The sequence below is a fragment of the Mastigoproctus giganteus genome, chromosome 2 (assembly GCF_048544385.1).
Source record: "Mastigoproctus giganteus isolate SK-2022 chromosome 2, ASM4854438v1, whole genome shotgun sequence".
Lineage (NCBI taxonomy): Eukaryota > Metazoa > Arthropoda > Arachnida > Uropygi > Thelyphonidae > Mastigoproctus > Mastigoproctus giganteus.
The window spans coordinates 85,425,170-85,439,090 of NC_143576.1; the positions used below are offsets into that span (position 1 = coordinate 85,425,170).

General features: G+C 39.2%; 1 protein-coding gene across 1 annotated transcript in view; it reads left to right on the forward strand.

The window, feature by feature from the left end:
- Positions 1–13,921, forward strand: part of LOC150089384 (band 4.1-like protein 4) — a 582,252-nt gene that overhangs the window by 367,427 nt on the left and 200,904 nt on the right. The window lies entirely within an intron of this gene.

The following is a 13,921-nucleotide window of genomic DNA, read 5'->3' on the forward strand; positions in this document are numbered from 1 at the left end:
TAAATATAGGATATTAGTAATGCCTGCATCCATTTCAAGAATTTTTGTTTATTGCCACAACAGTTGATATGGGCAGAAGAGTTTTGGAGGGCAAGGTTGTTTAAAATGAGCAGGAAGCTAATACTAGGGAAACAAGCAGAAATAACTATACAAGAACACTGTATTAACTGTGTATACAGTATGTCAGGAGTGCCATCTATAAAATGAGTGAATTTGAACTCCTGGTTAGGATGACGTAATAGGGTTAATGATGACATAATAGGGTTAACAGAAACATGGTGCCACCCAAAACCAAAAAATAGGGAATGATGAGTTTCACTTTAGTATGTATAAAATATTTAGAAAGGACAGGAAAGAAAGAATGGATGACGGGGCCATGCTAATTAGCAAAAAGTGGCCAGATTCAGAAGTTACGCATGCTAGTACAAAATCTGTGGTACGGTGTGGTGTGATTTTATTGGAAGCAAATATAAATAATGACAGCAGAAATAATTTATAGATCAGAAGACTGTGAAGATTATGTGAGCCTCTACCGGGAAATAGAATGAGATAGCAAGTCTGAATTTCCTGTGGGTGCTTTCAATTTGCCTTCTAATTGATTTTTTTTTTTTTTTTATGAAAACCCCAAATGCAAGAGATATCACATCCTATAGCACTTAGTACTGTGCTTGGGTTGAAGGTTGGAAATATGAAGGAAGATACTTGTTGACATTAGACTCTTGAATTTCTGTAGATTGCAATTTTTGAAAATACATATGAAGGAAGATTGTTCCAGAAAATGTAAAATTGAATGAATAAATGAGTAAGAAGGAAAAGTTGATTCAGTGAGTTTGAAGTTGGACTGTAAAAGGATGTTGGCTGGTTGCAGCATGCATTTGGACTGATTTGGAAGAGAGTAGAAATTATAGAAGCCAATTTAGAACAATTCCCATGGAAGTATCTATAGAAGAGGTATACAGCAGAAACAGAATGTCAGTGAGACAGAGTGGAGATTTTTTTATTTATTTCTTTATTAGAGAAGGCAGGTCCAAGCCAGCTTTCCTGGCAACCCTAAGGAAATTGTTAAGTCACATCTCGAGTAGTACATATATGTCTCGAAGCCTAATTTTAAGTTGGTTGTGGATCTGTTGGTGGATGCATAGAACACTGCCCATGGCCTCCGGACCTATACTGCTTACAGGTCTGGAGGTCTCATTTTAGGAAGGATGTAAAGTTGCTAAAACGAATACAGAGAAGGGCAACAAGATTGGCGAGAGGAACAAAGGCGTTATCTTTCCAAGAGAGGCTTAAATTCTCCAAGTTGCAACATCTGGAGACTAGGCACCTGCAAGGTGATCTGACATGTGTATAAGGCCTTGAATGGTTTGAGCAGCCTCAGTGCTGATGGGACACTTCCACTTGCTCAGAGTAAGTCCCTGAGGGGGCATAGATTCAAATTTAGGAAAGACAGTTGTAGAATAGATGTGCGGAAATTTGCCTTTAGCCAGCAGTTAGTTGATTACTGGAACAGATTTCCATCTGTTGTTGTGGAAGTTGATAGCTTAACTAAATTTATGGGTGACCTAGACAAAGATTTCGAGTGACTGGATGGGTGAAATGGGAAGGTTTTTTTTTTTTTTTTTGGATGATGCTACGTAATCTTGCTTTTCTGGCATCTTATGCCTCAACTAATGCTAATGATAAAAGTAAAATCCACATCAGTACACTGTGATCACTGCCACCTAGTGGTTCCTTTATCTGTATATTCTTAATGCATGAATAATCACTGCTGATAATCAGATCAAGAGTTGCCCCTCGAACATGTTGCTGTAGAAAGCAATCCTCCAATAAATCCACAGAAGTCTTGCTAGTGTGTGAGTGACCAATCCACATGGTGCCTCCATAGCCAGGTGGGCAGGAGCAGCAGTGTGTAGCACATGCTCCTTGATTAGACCGGGGTTCAAGACCGTGACCGCCAAATACGGAGGATGCGGAAAGGTCAGGGAATGTCCACTGCATATCCGCGGAACAATATGGCCTTAGTTGCTAATGCTCCTAAAAACCAAATAACAACAACAATAACTAATCCACAAGTTCCAGTCAACATCTGAGAAGTTAAAATCCCCCATTATAAGACACACTCCTACCCTCATTTTTGCTTTCCCAGTGCTTATTTCATACCAAACTGACTCAACGATGCACTGCCCACCAACATCAACTGGATGCACTGCTTTATGTGTTTCTAGATTTTATGTGCTTCTTAACTAACAGTATAATCCCTCCTCCCTCCCTATCCTGTCTATCCTTTCTGTACACATTGTACTGCCCTGGGGGTGACGCTGGGGCCAAAGTTCGGAAAGCTATATATTTTGCTTACTGATTAGTAAGTGCTAAATACTCTGTGTGATACGCACACAGAGGTTTTTATGGCTATCATTCTTGCAGAGTTCTTGCAGGAGTTCTTGCTTCCGTTGCCCAAAGTTGATTGCCAGTGTCTAGGCTCACACCTCCTTGTGGTCTGGGGCGGGCAGGTAGGGGTGAATCCCCTGCCTGGCTAAGTTGAGCCTGACGAGGGGACGAGGCTTTCTTGTTATCTTGACTCAAGAGGGGAGTTTTAAATTTTTCTCCTCTTGAGGTCTCTTGGAGCATTTCCGTGCCTTTCGGTTTTGCTTGTTAATTGAGTTAAAGTTGAGCATTTCTGTGCCCTTTCGGATCTGCTTATAGTTAAAGTTGAGCATTGTGCTCTTGGAATTGTTAAATTAAAACCGAGTTGAGTTGAGTGCTCTGAGGTTTCGGATTGTTAAGATAACCAGTTGAGTTGAATTGAGTTGCCTTGTTAAAGCTAACTATAGTTACTCCTGGGACCCCACCCGTTTAACTTGGGTGGTGGAATTTTTATCATGTATATAGATTTTCGCGTGTTTTAATTTCCATTAAGTTCGGTCTGGATCTGAAGCTCCTTGCTCATTTATAATATTGTGTAAATATTAATTGTTCCTCATTTTTGAGGTGCAACTTTTAATTCTAAATAATTGTTTTTATGTATACAATGTCTTCATCTAGTGATGAAGATGATATGACAGATAAGGAATCGTTGATGGTCATGAACGGGGTCACTGATGATGAACCTGAAGGGTTAGTGTCGGGTGAGTTGGTAGCACAGGTACAAGAACCAATTGAAGAAAATATTTTTTTTGGGCAAGACTTTGCAGCGGACACCAATTAAGACTAAGTCGTTGTCTCTTCCAAGTACTTCACATACTCATAAGGAATCTAAGAAAAAGAAAAGGAAGCAAGGGGAAATGACCTCAGATTGTGGTGGCTTAAGCGATAGGGAAAAGTCTAGGAAAAAGAAGAAGAATATAAATGAAGTTAATGCTGATGAAAATTTTGATTATAATTTCAAGGCTGGAGAACAGCTTAAAGAGTTTCTTTGGGACACAGATAGTAATGTACCAATGATAGCCATAAAAACAATATTGGACATTTGGGATATTGTTGAAAAGAAGGCACATCAAGTACATGTTCAGAATGTTTTATTAAAGGAAAAGTTGAAGAAGAAAGTGGATCGACACGAAAGTTATTCATCTGTAGTGTCAAAGAAAGTGGAAGAAAGAGTTAGTGTGATTGTAAAAGCACCTCGAATAGACATAAAACTAGTGATGAGGTAAGACCTATGTTAGCGACGGTTGAGGTCAGAAATATAAGACCTATTAGAGATTGTGGGGTGCTTATAGAAGCAGATACAACAGATGACCTAATGAAAATCAAGACATGTTCCAAATTGCAAGAACTTGGATTAAAGTCTACTGTGCCGAAACTGATTTATCCGAGGATTGTCATATTTGACGTTAAATTGGATATTGAAAGAGAAGAACTTCTGAGTCAAATTTGGCAAGGAAATTTTAAAGAAAGTTTAATTGAAAAGAAATTCAAAGAGTGTGTGGAGATATTAATAAAAATAAAAAGATACAGTTAAATAATTGGATACTCCAGGTTGTGGGATACATTAAGTGATAGAACACGTCTATATATACGGTGGCCCTCCTGTAAATTTAAAGAAGTTTTTGCAGTTGTTCAATGTTTTAAGTGTCTAATGTTTGGCCATGTTGCAAAGTATTGTAAGAGGGAAATGTTTTGTGGACACTGTGCAAAGCCAGGTCACACATTTAGAGATTGTGCAGACCGAAGTAATGAGCCTACTTGTGGAAATTGTTTCAAGAAGGGAGTGAAGGCTGTACATGTTGCAGTGAGTAGGGAATGTCCAGAATATATTAAGGCGACTGAAAATTTTAAAAAGAAGATCAATTATGGATAGAAATATTAAAATTTTGCAACTTAATGCACAACATTCTAAGGCAGTCGCCGCCCAGTTGCATAAAGCAATGGAAACGGAGGACGTGGACATCGCCTTGCTGCAGGAGCCTTACTCTATGGATGGTCAAGTGAGGGGATATCCTGTTGGATATAGAATTGTTTACGAAGGTAATAGACCTACAACAGCAATTATAGTTAGAAATAAAGAGTATGTGGTAACTAGAATAAATTCTATGTGTAGTGAGAAATATATATGCTGTGAAGTGATATGTAATATTGGTAGGTTTTATTTTGTAACAGTGTATTGCCCACCATCTGAAGAAATAGATCCATATATAAGTTATTTAGGAAAGTTATACAGAGTGTTGGGTCCTTGTGGCGTGGTGGTGTCCATCAACTCCAATGCTAACTCTCCCCTATGGGGTAGTAATGTTTCTGATGATAGGGGTCAGATACTAGAGGAGTTAATTGCTGCCTCTGGGTTAGAGGGGGTTAATGTTTCAGGGCATGGACCTACCTACTCATCAACGCATGGACAGTCATTTATTGATTTGACGATGGCGACTTATTTGGTCGTGCATAAAAGTAGAGATTGGAAGGTGATCAAGAACTTAACTACTAGTGACCGCAATGGCATTTCCTTTAATATTGAAAGTATTGATAATGTAAGAACATATTATGATATAGATAGATTTAAGATAAATTGTGCGACATGGGCCAGATTTGACACTGAATTTGAACAGAACGTTATACAGGTGGACTGGACTCAATTATCATCGGAAGAAATGGTTAAAAGTTTAACTGAAATGATAGGTGTATGAAGAAAAGGAAGGGCGTGAATAGGCCTGTGTTCTGGTGGACAATGGAGTTGAATCAGAAAAGAAAAATAGTGTTTAAGAAAAGGCGCCAATTTCAAAGACTTAGGAGATCTGGTGATAGTGAAATGTGTGAAATTGTAAAAGAACAGTATAGAGTTCTCAGACGTGACTACGTTCATGCCATCAAAAAAACTAAGATTGAGAAATGGAGAAAATATGTATGTGAGCAGGGATCTAAGGATCCATGGAATTCTATTTTTAAATTAATTAATAATAAATGGCAAATTTTAGAAGTTTCCTGTTCTATAGGAGTTGTGGAAGATGAGACATTGACATGGGAAAGGTCTGTAGACCGGATCTTGGATGACCTCTTTCCGGATGACTTAGAAGAAGAAAACATTTTGCATAGGCAGATTACTGAAGCAAATAGAAGGTATAATTCCCTTACATTAGAAGAACCTTTTACAAATGTGGAGGTTGGGAATGCCGTGTCCCTTGCAAGGGTAGACAAATCGCCGGGCCTGGATAAAATTGAAGTTGTTGTAATAAAAAGAACTTATGAAAAATTTCCTGAAGTATATACAATAATGTATAATAAATGTTTAGAAGAGGGAGCTTTCCCATCGTGCTGGAGAAAGGCACAAGTTAAATTATTAATCAAAAATATGGATAAATTGCTAAATGAGACTAGTTCATATCGTCCCATTGCTCTCCTTCCGGTCATGGCAAAAATTTATGAACGGTTATGTGTAAACCGATTGATGATTAGTTATAATAATAAAGGCCTAGCATCAAGTAAACAATATGGTTTCAAGAAAGGTCTTTCGACTGAAGATGCGGCCTATAAATTGGTGCAGATTGTGGAGAGCTGTGGGATGAGATATGTGCTGGAAATTTTTGTCGATTTTAAAGGTGCCTTTGACAGATTATGGTGGGGGAGCATCCTTAATAGGATTAGTAGGACAGATTGTTCTAATAAAATATATTCTGTATTTAAGATTTATTTTAGTGAACGACAAGTTGTTGTTAAAACAAGGTTTAGTGAGGTGAGCAAGAAAATATATTGAGGTTATCCTCAGGGCTCGGTGATAGGCCCTTTTGCTTGGAACATAGTATTCGATGAATTTTTGAATGAGGAAATACCAGATGTGGAAAGTATCGCCTATGCAGATGATTTGGTAATGATTGTCTCTGGAAATGCTAGATCACAAGTTGAAAGTAAGGCTGATGAGGCTTTAAGCAAGTTAGCAGACTGGTCCAAAAAACATAAGTTGTTAATATCTAATGAAAAGACTGTCCAAATGTTATTAATTGGTTAAGGAAAATTCGGGCTCCTACTGTGAGGCTTCTGGGTGATGCAGTTCGTTACGTGAGTAAATAAATATCTTGGACTCAATATAGAAGAATGGTTGTATTTTACCGAACACGTTAAGTATTTAAAAGAAAAAATTCGGACACTGTATGCTAAGCTCCGGAGGTTGGTGCGCACTGAATGGGGGATAAAGGGCAGAGCCACAAATCTATTATAATGAATGTTTGTTCCTTCCAATCATAACGTACGCCTCTGGGGCTTGGGTGCACAGGGTACCAATTGTAATAATTCAAAAGCATTTGATCCAAGTGCAAAGATTTGCATTATTAGGAATAACTCGAGCGTGTCAAACTGTCTCCTCAGAGGCCTTGCAGGTGGTCTTGGGCAGGGTCCCTGTTCAGTCAGTGGTTTTGCTGGTGGGTCTGCTATTCCTAACAAAAAGAAATATAAATAGAACATATTTAGGTATAACATCTTGTCCTGATAATACAAGGATTTATTCAAAATTAGATGTAAAATTAGAAAAGCAAAGGATTATGAAAGAAATTTTAATTAAATGGCAGGAGAATTGGGATATGTCTGATAAAGGACGACAGACCTACGAGTTCTTTCCGAGTGTAGAAATTGTGGATATGAAGAAAAAACCATGGCTACAGTTTGGATTAAACTCAATGTTTCTGTTGACTGGACATGGACTCGCCTTGAGGCTAAATCAGTTGGAGCTGGTGGACAGTGGACTTTGTCATTGTGGTAGTCCAGAGACATCATTGCATATTATGTTTGAATGCATAATATATGCTGGTTTGAGGCATGAATTAGAGATGTTTCTTGGAAGTCTGGAGAGAGGTGGTCTATGGATCATGTTTATGGATAAGTGTCTCTTCTCGTATTTTAATAAATATGTAGTTACGGTTTTTAATAGAAGGAAAAGGATACGGGAAGATAGTAGAGATAGTAGAAGATAGTAGTTCCCGTCCCTGCCTCCTCGTGGCAGGGACAGGAACTACCATAATTAAGATATTTAAGAAGGATTAATCAAGATTAATCTTTCTTATGGGAGGCCAAGTGGCCGAATTAAAGTGTTTAATTAAATTGTGTTGAGTTGTGTTATATTATTTTAAATTAACAAAATATTTTAAAATAGACTAGCAAAAAATTACCATATTCATGACATTAACCATGGATGGACTTCGGTCCAGGGAATGGGTGTCTGAAAACGGGAACTTAATGTACACATTGTACTCCCCAAAAATTCCAATTCTGCATTCCTTATATCTGTATGGCACCATATCTCTGATATCGCTGCAGTATCCACCTTTGATGTCTTGACCAGCACTTCAAATTCATAAAATTGGTTTACTATGCTTCTAGCATTGGTGTACATGCAAGCATACATGCACCTGTTCTTACTCTTAGTTACCTTAACACAGCCCATGTATTTACTTGTTTCCTGATGACTCCCAGCAGTTCCTGAAATCTCCAGCAACCTGCTTTTCAGGCTGCTGCTCATTGCAGAAGCAGTGCAAGAATCACTTCCACCTTTTTTTGCCTGCGGCTACTGTTAATCTATTAGTCTGTGAATCCACCCAAGATAGCAGTTTTGCAATTCACCTAACAATGGCTCGATAGCATCAGCAAATATTCATGTACCCATTTTATTTAAGTGTATCCCATCCCTTTAAAAATAGCCACTCCTGTTAAGCACAGACCAAGCTGTGAAAATTTCTACTACATGAGCTTTGCACATTCTCTCCAGGGCTGAGTTTATTGACAAGGCTGTGATCATATATGCTCCCCTATCGTGTCTGGGCAGAATTGCAGACACTTTCAAATTTAACCTTAACTTGCATCTTTTTGATGTGCACACATATATGGCAGCACTGGAGTAAAACCGATTGATAACAAAATTTTCTTATGGAAATAACGTAATTGACATCACTTCCTATTAGTTGGCTGTTAGATTTTAAATGACACAAATGATGTCACTTCCTAACTGGCTCTAACGATGCTAACTCAGTCACTAACTTTGAATGTGTAGAGTAAGTAGTTGATTCCGTAGAGTAAGTTCATACAAAGATACGGAAATGACATCACTTCCTAAATGATGCTAACTCAGTCACTAACGTTTATTGGCTAGATTAAGCAGCTGGTAGTAATATTATGCAAGAATAAAAGTTTCGAAGCCACCGAAGAAGCCTTTCATGTCGAAAAGGAACAAGTTCAAAAACATAGAGAACAAAAAAATACAGACTTTAATAAAATCTGCTTCTCAAGATTTTGATCAACATCAATCTTCTAAGCAGTGTAAGTAAGTTTCGATTAAACCATTTAAAAATTTAAATGGTTTTGATTCAAAAACGCAACAATAAAACAATCACTTCAACAAACAACAATCACTTCTTGCAGTAGTTTTTGGTTATGACATCATACTAGTCTACAAATGGATTTCTCTAACTATTGAATTGTAAAAATACCAAATCTAATTTCAGATAACATCCTATAAGAGTATTTCAAAGATGGCTAAAACCCCAGCTGAGCGAAATCGAGAGAAGTATGCAAGAATAAAAGCTTCAAAACCACTGAAAAAGCACCCCATGTCGACAAACGAACAAGTTCAAAAACATAGAGAACAAAAAAAAAAATGCAGGATTTAATAAAATCTGCTTCTAAAGATTTGATCAATATCAACCTTATACACGACTTCTTATCAAGAATATGGACTGTTGATATCATGGAATTATAACCAGGAACTTCCTGAAGATTTCAATCCAGAAGATTTGAGTTCATATGAATTACCTGAGGATTTTCAATTGTTTCCTGAACCAGCTAGACAGAGTATACTGCAACAACCAGCTTCGATTGCATCATCCAAAAAGAAACAAAATCATATTTCAGCTCACTCGCCTGTTGTAGATCTTCCATAGGTATCAGTGGTCGAGCATGAAATCATTTACAAGAACTTCAAACACGATTGTAACTCCTATAAAGAACTTGAACGAGAATTTGTGAAAAATACATTTTTAGCTGTTTGTAATATCTGCGATCGATTATGGTATGAAAATGGTGTAAAATTGTGCACTTCAAGAAGTTATCCATATTTCTCCTAGAATTTCTAACTGCAGATGTAACGACTATGAAGGCTTGTAATACTTGTTGAGCCTCACTCAAAAATGATTCCATTCGAATGTTTTCGAAGAGCAGTGGTTTCGTATATCCTGCTATTCCACCTCATCTGCCTCGATTGGATTTAATAACCGAGCAACTAATTTCTCCTCATAAACCATTCATGCAAATTAGAAGACTAAGACATGGTTTCAGCCAATACAGAATTTTGTGCCAAATATTAAATATTCCTGTAAATGTTAATATGATGGTCAATCATTTGCCTTGCAGAGAAGATGACGATTATTGTGTTACCGTTCATATCAAACATAAAAAAATACCTAAATCGAGTTATTTGATGGGCTTGGTTCGTAAATGAGATATAAGGGTTTGCTTGAAGTATCTACTTACAATATCATACAGACAATACTTTGTATTGTCTGTATGATATCATGATTGATGTAGCATTCTTCAATGAAAACATGGAACACGATGATGCTCTTACACGTGATGAAATGAGTGAAACTATACCTGTTGAAGAAAGTTTAGTCACTCAACAACAAACTCTATTGTGGAGAGATGACAAATCTTTACAAATAGTTTCTGGTGATTGAAATGTTCCACAAAGTTTACTTTTTGATGATTATGCATGCTGAAGAATTGTCCTTTCCTAGCATTTACCTTGGTCAGTATAAGGTATGTTCGTGTCAGACGGCGCCTGGGATTTCTCCCATCTCCGCGTATGTTCGCTGTATCGAGGACAGTACACTGTCAAGCCAGAGACTTGAAAGTGTGTGGGTCATGTCTGTGCAGTGTGATCTGTTGTGCCCATTGTTTGTCCGGCTTATTGGCCGCCTGGCCCCTGGTGGGGCCCGACGTTGCCCATACCTTGCCACGTGGAGGCTAGCCGGGTGTCCAGCATCATGACGGGTTGCTCCGGCAGGTCCTGCCACCTAGTTTCCTGGGATTTCAGTGGCTAGGACCTAAAAAATAAATAAATTAATAAAAAAATAAGAATAATAAATAAAAAAAATAAATAAATAAAAAATAATAATAATAATGATAAAAGTAAAAAAAAATAATAAAATAAAAAAAAAATAATAATGATAAAGTAAAAAAAAAAAAAATAAATAAATAAAATAATAATAAAAAAAAAATAAAAAAAAAAAAATATATATATATATATATGGGCGTTTGACGTTAATTCTTAAGGAGATTGCTGTTAGCAAATCGCTGGTTGGGGTTGAACGCTAGAAAGATGTGTTAAAAGGCCTAATAGGTCGGGCAGAATTTTGTTGTTATTAAATTTAGACGTGTGGGCTATACGTTAGATGAAAGATAAAAGTGGGAGGAAGGGGAGGCTGAAGACTGGGGGGGGTAGAAGTAGAAGTAAGGGGTCGATAGAGGACATTACCCCTGCTAGGCAGTATGGCATGCCCATGCCACACCAGAGGGGAGTTTGGATGGCGGGTGGGGGAGACGAAGAAGAGCTATCTCCCCCTGCCATGGATAAGGTATACAGTTAGAGTGGGGGAAGAGACTGAAGACTGGTGGGGAAAGGCAGAAGCATGGGGATGATAGAGAAGGCGACCCCAGGTGGTCAGTGAGGCAGGCCCATGCCTCACCAGGCGAAGAGATGGGTTGGCAGGGGAGGGAGGAAACAGAGCATGTCTCCTCTCCCTCCTGCCGGGGATAGGGAATTTAAGATGAATAGGGTAAGGGTACCCCATTCAGCTCGCCATATAGCATTTGGCAGCGGAGCTGCTAGTGGTTCTAGTCAGTTTCCAGGAGCGATCGGACCGAAGCATGATCGGTCATGGGGTGGTTCCCGTCCGTTCTGCAGTCTTTACCGTCAAAAGGTCCGGGTTTGCTTGTTGGCGTTTGTGGGGGCTTTCTTGTGACATTTCCCATCCAGGTGGTTTTTGCGTCAATGTTGTTTATAGAGTCATTTCTCATTTATTCAACTTTAGGTCCACTTCAGGGTTTAGTGCCTTGATTATCGGAGACCATTGGATTCAGGCGTCTTCCACGGGATGATTTCCTTCGAGGTTTGTTCATTTCCTTATTGTGTCAGTTGTTGATTGCGATTTGCTGCGATAAGAGCTCTCCGTCTTGTGAACAGGGCCAGTGCATAGCTGGAGAAAGCCTGATATTCTTCCTTGGTGTCCAAGATGTGGTACTCCTGGCCGTATGGTAGATACTGTATTTTGGTGATGAATGCGCTGCGGAGGTCGTCATACAGCTGGCAATCATGCATGAGGTGCTGCCAGCTCTCCAGCCCCCCGCAGGTGCAGGTGGGATCTTCCTGTATTCCGAGTAGGGATAGCTTTGCATTCAGAGCTCCATATCCTGTCAATAGGTATGTGACTTGTAGGCCCGGGGAAAACCAGGGTGGGAAGTTCGGAAAAACCCGGCCAATGTTGGGCAGAAACTTTCTGGTGATTTTGCCTTTTTTGCGAGGTGGCCCATCTATCCTGCCACATCTGCAGCAGGTGAGCATGCAGCTTTTTCTTTTCCATAGTCTTGCTATTGATGATGTTGGTGGTGAATCCCAAACATGTCTGTGGGATACCCTTGTCCAGGTGGTGCGTGAGGCCCCGTCGAATGATCTCTAAGTCCAGTGGAAGGACACCAGCAAGGACTTGCAGGGCATGCGTGCTCACTGTGCTGCAAGCTCGAGTAATGGTCAGAAGGATTGATCGGTGAATCGAGTCAATGATTCGTCTATTGACAACAGTTGTGGCTTTTTGATACCATGCGCCAGATGCATACGTGACTATTGGGGTGAAGATGGTTTTATAGAAAAGACGTAGCACCCGTCTGTCTAGGCCCCAGTCTCTGCGAGTGACTCTGGCAACCAATGCAGTGTATCGTCTGACTTTTGTACGCAAATATTTCAGGTGGTCCTGAAATGATAGATTTGGATCTAGAATCATGCCTAGGTACTTCAGCTGCTTCGAGAATTTAATTGTTTTCTGGTCAATCTTGATTTGTGGAGGCCGCCTGAGGTTGAGGCACCCCTTGAACAGAATGGAGTTTGTCTTTGCAGGGGATATTCTAAGTTGATTTTTCTTTGCCCATTCCTGAAGGGTGGACAGAGCCCGGTTTGCCAGTGTCTCCAGTTGTGTCCTTGAGTCCGCTGACACTGTCAGTAAGAGGTCATCAGCAAAGGCCTGCGATTTTACCTTGTCAAGGTCTATAGCTAGGAAGGAGTCCATTACTATGTTCCACAGTAGTGGTCCAAGAACCGAACCCTGTGGACAGCCGCGAAATGTATTCTTGGAGAGGGTCCCATAGGGAGCAACAATCCTGATGGATCTGTTTGTGAGGTAGCTCTTGATGACCCTGTAGAGGTTGCCTGGGATCCCAGCAACCCGAAGCCTTGCCAAGATGCTTGGCCACCAAAGTGCATCGAAGGCCCCAGCAAAATCCACGGCAATCACAAGGATATACTTCTTGGTGCATCTTGTTCAGTATTGAGAGTTTACAGATAATTTAAAAAGTTACACTGTTTATGATGGCATTGAGTGAACTTTGTCGTTCAGATTGTGTGGAGTGACGCCTTATCATCTTCTTTATATGGCCCATGAAAATAATGAGACTAAGAACTGGAGATTCGTTAAGAGTGTTTCTTTTTAATATGCCGGAAAAGAGGTATTTAAAAGCAACATTTACTTATTGGCAAACCATACTTGATAACCAATAATATTGACGTGGCCGATGGTCTGGCTAACGGAGCTTTAGGAAAATTGGCATGTTATTGAAAATGATGAAGAGACTAATTCTATTAAACGTCTTTGGTTGAAATTTCCAGAATCACCTGCTGTTGGTCGACTTGCTAGAAGGAAGCTTGTCTGTTTGCTGTGGCTCGAGAAATCGATTTAGAAGCCATAACAATTTCAAGACGAAGTACGAGTGTTTTCTTTGAATAACAACAGAATCTTGGCTAAATGAAATCATTTTCACTAATGCCGGTTTGTGCTATTATCATCCCTAAATCTCAGGGAGGTACTTGTGATTTGTAGTTTATGAATATGAGAAATATCACAAACAACAATTAGTTTATGTTGCATTATCTTGAGTTACCAATATCAATGATCTTTACATTATTGCTGCAAATGGAGAAAAGAAATTTTATCATGGACTGAGAAATGCTACATCCACTCTTGCACTTCAAGCTGAAATGACCAGGTTGTTGAGTAATCCTCTGTTTACCATGCAAGATACTTTATACGAGTTTATCAGTAAACGACAAGATCTTTCCATTCTAATGTTAAATTGTTAAAGTTTGTGTGCTCACAGTGACGATCTCACTGATGCAGTCACCCACCAATCCAATTTACTTATACTTTCTGAAATGTGGCTAAATAACAAAGAAGAAATAAGCATACTT